This window comes from Hordeum vulgare, chromosome 5H (assembly GCF_904849725.1).
Source record: "Hordeum vulgare subsp. vulgare chromosome 5H, MorexV3_pseudomolecules_assembly, whole genome shotgun sequence".
NCBI classification, from domain to species: domain Eukaryota; kingdom Viridiplantae; phylum Streptophyta; class Magnoliopsida; order Poales; family Poaceae; genus Hordeum; species Hordeum vulgare.
The window spans coordinates 345,479,242-345,485,776 of NC_058522.1; positions in this window are offsets into that span (position 1 = coordinate 345,479,242).

The following is a 6,535-nucleotide window of genomic DNA, read 5'->3' on the forward strand; positions in this document are numbered from 1 at the left end:
AAATTGTCTAAATTGGGTCAAGTTTTGGCACAAGGCCCATACAAACTGGAGCTTCTCATGGGAGGCTCTTTATGATTTCGATATGGAACACGTCGCCTTACATGATGGGCTAAAGGATATTCACTCACTCCTCTCACCATGAACTATTTATAGAGGCAACATAGACCAATATGAGTGTGATGCTAAAATATGGAATTATACAAGATTCATTTGGCCTTTTTATACATTTATTGAGTTTTATAGGCATTTAATGTGCATAATTAAAATTTGAACTACAATCACAAGGTCTAGTGCATCAAAACGGGTTAAAATCATACAATACAAGTGTACATGGTTGCTTCTTCAGGTCCCATGCAAGAAATAGGAATATATTTTGAACTTCTCGGGGGTCTTAGCTTGGACACAAAAACAGTGAGACACTTGGGTCTTAAATTCATGTAAATCAAAAACTCATCAGAAAGTCACTAAACATGGCTTGGTGTCATGACCTAGCACATATGTGTCATGGTAAAAAAAATGGAACAATTTGGGACCAGTTTTGGCACATGCCCCTTACAAACCAGCGCTTCTCACGAGAAGCCTTTGTGGTTTAGATAGGGAGCACATGTAACATGCCAATATGTGGGCGAAACGACATTTGCTTCCTCTTCTTGCTTGAACTTTTTATAGAGGTAACATAGACTAGTAGGAGTGTCTTGCTAAAATATGGAATTATATCCACGATTCATTGTGTCCTTTTATACATTAATTGAGTCTCATAGGCATTTAATGTGCATAATTCAAATTTGAACTATTGTCACATGGTCTGGTGCACCAAAATGGGTAAAAAATCATATAAGTGTATATGGCTGAATCTTTAGGTCCAATACAAAGAAATGGAAATAAATTTCAAACACCTTAGGTTTTCGGCCCGGCCACAAACATTGAGAAACTTCGTTTTTGAATTCATGTGAATCAAAAACTCATCAGAAATTCATGAAACTTAGCATGGTGTCACGACATGGCACATAATGGCATCATAGGATTTTGTTTTCCTATTTGAGACACGTTTTCAATATATTTTTCAAGAAATTAGGCACGGAGTCATGATATAGCACAAATATGATGTGGTATTTTTGTGGGAAAAGGCGCACACATTAATAGCCAACAAAAGCTTTTTGGAACAAAGAGTTGTGACGTTACCACGCAAATGGTCGCATTATTTCTAAACCATGGTCATTCTACTACTCGTTTACGTGCTGCCACGTGTTGCACTCTTTAATGGCGAGGACGTGTCCTATGAGAAGCTGTTTGACTTGATGGGAGGCGTACGAGATGGCCTCCGTTGCGCAAGCTCGCCGGGAGGCGTGCAAGCAGTATGGCGGTAATCGAGCCCTTTGACCTCCATATTCGCTCGCCTGACTTACAACATGTCCATCAATGGCGCTCAAGCCACTTTTTAATAAGCGGCTTTACTGCCCACTGACTCACAACCCTCTCTCATCGCCTCCCACTCCTCTCCATCATTAAGATCTCCACGTACCTACGCCATGTCGCACAAGGATCACATGCCACTAGTCTTCCGGTTTGGTGAAGTCGACACCGAGCTGGAGGAGATAGCACATGAAGACAAATGGGACGCCATGGACATGGCGGTGGAAGAGTTGCATGCCATATCAGATGTTGCCCTGGTGCACTCGCCAGCAACCATCCACACGCCCGTGCCACCAACCATCCCCTTGGCATTGATGGGTTGGTCATCGAGCATCATCATAGAGCTGGAATCTGTGGGCGTCAGCAAGGTCCCCGTGGACCCAAGCAAGCTCAGGTACCTACAAGCGTGAGCGCCTCCTCCTACGCATGTGCTCTTGCACACCCGTGCATAGGCCTCGATGGTCCCCATGCATCCTCCTGCACCCATAGGTCCCATTCTCGTGTGCGCGCCTACACCCATCACGCCCCCTCAATAGATTGGGATGCCGCTGACAACAGATTCATCGTAGTGCCACTAGTCGCCATCCCCCAGCCCCCCGCCCGTTGATCCCGCGACGACTGGCTATTTGATTTGCAAGTCCATAAAATTCTGGTATCGTTTGAAGAATTGAACAACTGCGCCCCGGAGGACGACATCGCTGGTGCATGTCGTCGCCGTTGCCGCTGCAATTAGTTTTCTTTATATTGTATCTTGATCTTATGAATGTAAAGTCAAAGCTTGAATAAATGAAATATATAGTTTCATAAACCAAGCATTTATCTCTAAATTCACATCGTAAACAAAAGAATCATTGTTTTCTCTGAATAACCACTCATCACAAACGGTTCAGGTTGAATACGTGTTTGCAGATCGACGGCTATGTTTCCTTTGCCCGTAAGCCAAGTGAAAAATTGGCGTGAAGGATTGGTGCAATGCTTCATTGCAAATGGTTCTCTAATATGATGTGCATGCTTAGTACATACAATTCGGGAAGATTTGCATCTATCATATTGGGTAAATTGCCATTTATCAACTCGGAAACATTAGCATTTGTCCACCTAGTAACATTGCCATTTGTGAACATTGTAGCACTGACATTTGTCAAATTTTCCAGGAACAACAATGCAATTAGGGTGCAATTTTGCAATTGAAATTCACTTAACATGGATTTCATTCATACATTAAGCAGTGGTCTTTGTACAAAACAGTTCAACTCGACGCCTGAACCGAACAAACTTTTCCCAATTGTTACCAACCACGTATTCAAATAGCTAGTTCAACTATATATACTAGCTAATTTAAAGTACATGGTATAGTTCAATCATATCTATAGTTAGATAACTAAATAAAATAGCCCGTAAATACTAGTACTATAGACGGGCTTTGTACTACATCCAACAAAATCGAGCATGCTCAATAAGAGCCAGTGGAGGAGGAGTCTGCCGATGAGTTGGTTGAGTCGTGTCCGTTGCATGCCAGTGCTGCCCTCCGGCACTCAAGATGCCCCCCTCTAAGCGGTGAGACTCAATGTAGATCTCCGCATTTTGCGTTACCGCTGCGACTTCTCCTGTAGCCACAGCTTCGGTGAGCTTCATTGTGTGTGCGAGCTAGCGCTCTACCTCCTTCTCTAGGAAGTAAATGTAGCATGCAAGGTTTGCAATGTAGAAGCCCAGTGGTGTGCCTTTGGAGACCTCCACCTCTCGCTTTTGGGTAGTGATAGTAGAGCGGGTGATGACCCCGCCGCCTTACGACAGGGTCGTGTCCAAGGCGGACGACTGTGTGGTGGTAGCCCCGGCAGCTGTTGATGGGGTGGCGGCCACGACGACCACCAGCACCAACTTCCTTTGGGCAGCAGTGGTGGAGCGTGTAGCGGGTGGCGTGCACACACCCACGAGTGACACCACGTGTACTACACGCTTTACAGGACTATCGCGCTAACGCGATGAAGTCTCCCACCTGGAGTTGTCCTCTGGCAGAGTGGCAGAGTGACGATGAACGGCCGATGCCATTGGCGATTGGGGGAGTAGGAAACAAGATAAGCTATGAGACAGGAGGGGATGAAGGCAATGTGGAGTCATTGACCATGAGGGTTTATATAGCAAGCCGAAGAGCATTGGGGATTTGTCGATTTCTCCTAGTCGGACGAGAAGCTAGAGCCGTAACACGGTTTTCTGCGCGAGAACCTGCATCGGTTGTTCGCGAGAATGGACTGATCGAGCCGATGCGTGGACAAAACCGGTGCCGAAGCAAGCACTGGAATCCTCCGGCAGCAATGCGGTGACAAGACACGAGAGAGGAAGACGGGGTGATGCACAGGAAGATGAGTCATAATAATAAAACATTTGCGGTGTTAATACAGGTAAACGACACTTCCTAATGTAGCGTCGGTGATGATTTCATTAATCGCTGACAATTGTTTGGTAGCAAACGTCTGCCCACAACAGAGATAGTTTGTCGGGATGACCCGTCTGTGTTATAATTGGTCTTCCCACACAATTCAGATGAATGAACTATTTGCTGGGTATTACACACACACCTTCTTATGCTAACTCGTTTGTGTTCTACTCGATCAGTGCAAATAGTTTATCTGAGTGAACTATATGTTGTACTTCACACACTTATGCATTTTGTTAACCGTTTGTGTTATATTGTATAATCACAAACAGTTCCTAAGAACCAACTGTATGTCATGTATCGCACAAGCAACTCTTTTCTGAATCATATTTGATGGATCCGCCATCGCACAGAGTTCGTGTCATTGGTAACGGAGCTTGAACTATACCGTTTGCGATTGGTGGATCACAAACAGTTTCGTCAAAGAGTCTCTGATTGTAGTGTAGGGTTTGGACCATCATGCAGTAGTATAGAGCCTCTACATCGGAATTCTCCGACGACACCAAGGTTCGTGGTCCGATGTCCTCTAAGAATATTGGTTCCGGAGTGGATCCTCCGGTGCCGGGGAGCACCTCCAACTGGTCGGGTGTCCATCCTAACAGGATGGGTTCTCTTAGGAATATGTGGTGTATTCCAGGCCTCCAAAGGTCACCATGTCATCTGGGGTGTAGTTCTCGATGGAGGCCCGATGGCCGGTCGAATCGGCGGGAAGGTCATGCTACCGAGTGCTACCTCTTGAGCTTGAGTTGGTTTTCCCTTGAAGAGGAAAGGGTGACGTAGCAAAGTAGATAAGTATTCCCCTCAGTTTGTTGAGAACCAAGGTATGAATCTAGTAGGAGGAACCAACAAGGCCCCAATCGTAGTACCTACACAAATAATCAAACTCTTGCACCCAACGCTAAAAGGGGTTGTCAATCCCTTCAGAGCTATTTGCAAGGATGAGATCTGATAGAGATAGATATAAAAGATTGTGGAAACAAAAGTAAATAAATTGCACCAAGATATTTTTAGTATTTTTGGTTTATGGATCTGAAAGTATAATATGGAAAATAGACCCGGGGCCATAGGTTTCACTAGAGGCTTCTCTCATAAAATAAAATAATACAATGGGTGAACAAATTATTGTCGAGCAATTGATAGAAAAGCGAATAATTATGAAGATATCTAAGGCAATGATTATGCATATAGGCATCACGTGTGTGTCAAGTAAACCGAAACAATTTTGCATCTACTACTATTACTCCACTCATCGACCGACTCTTGCCTTCATGTAGAGTATTAAGTTCATGAAGAACAAAGTAACGCATTAAGTAAGATGACATGATGTATAGGGATAAACTCAAGCAATATGATGAAAATCCCATCTTTTATCCTCGATGGCAATAATACAATACATGCCTCGCTACCCCTACTATGTCACTGGGTGAGGACAACGCAAGATTGAACCAAAGACTAAGAACTTCTCCCATTGCAAGAATTACCAATCTAGTTGGCCAAACCAAACCAATAACTCGAAGGGACTTGCTAAGATATGAAATCATGCATATAAGAATTCAGAAGATATTCAAATGATATTCATAGATAATCTTAACATAAACTCACAATTCATCGGATCTCGATGAATACACCGCAAAAGAGTATTACATCGGATAGATCTCCATGAAGATCATGAAGAACATGGTGTTGAAGATCAAAGAGAGAGAAGAAGCCATATCAATACTAGCTATGGACCTGTAGGTTTGTGGTGAACTACTCACACATCATTAGAGGGGCAATGGAGTTGATGTAGATGCCCTCCGTGATCAATTCTCTCTCCCATAGATTACCGAAAAATGATCCCAGATTGGATCTCACGGGAATAGAGGCTCCCGGCGGCGGAAAAATATTTCCGTGGCTCTCTTTTGCAATGGGGGAATATTTGGTAATTTATAGGCCGAAGAATAGGGTTAGGAGGCTTGCAGGGGACCCACAAGCCAGCCCCCCCCTAGGGCGTGCCCTGCAGGCTTGTGGCCTCCCGGCAGGTGACCTGCCCCCTACTCCAAGTCTTCTGGGTTTCTTCTGGTCCAAGAAAACTCATTCCAGAGATTTTATTCCGTTTGGACTCCGTTTAATATGCCTTATCTGCAATACTCAAAAACATGAAAAAAGCAGAAACTAGCACTAGGCTCTACATTAATAGGTTTGTCCGAAAAATAATATAAAACAGTATATTAATGCATATAAAACATCCAAAACAGATAATATAATAGGATGGAACAATCAGAAATTATAGATACGTTGGAGACGTATCACCGAACAGCAAAAGTTGGTCACAAATGTAAACGCTCCCGTAGCCATTATCGTAGTTGATCTACAGATGAGCCACCGGTCCTTCAGTCGATGACACAGTAGAACTCTCACAAAAAGCACGAATGGCGGTGTGGAAACCGACAGAGCTCGAGGTAGGGGATCTTGAGCTATGGATCTCAGACGAATAGTAACAGGAACATAGAGATGACGTTTACCCAGGTTCGGGCCCTCTTGATGGAGTTAAAACCCTATGTCGTGCTCTTGTTTATATTGATGATGAAGTATCAAGTACAACTTAGATCTACCTCGAGATCGTCGGTAGTGTTCTAACCCTAAGGCTAGCAGGATGATATTGTGTTGATGTATGTGCCCTCTACGGACTAAACCATATGGCTTATA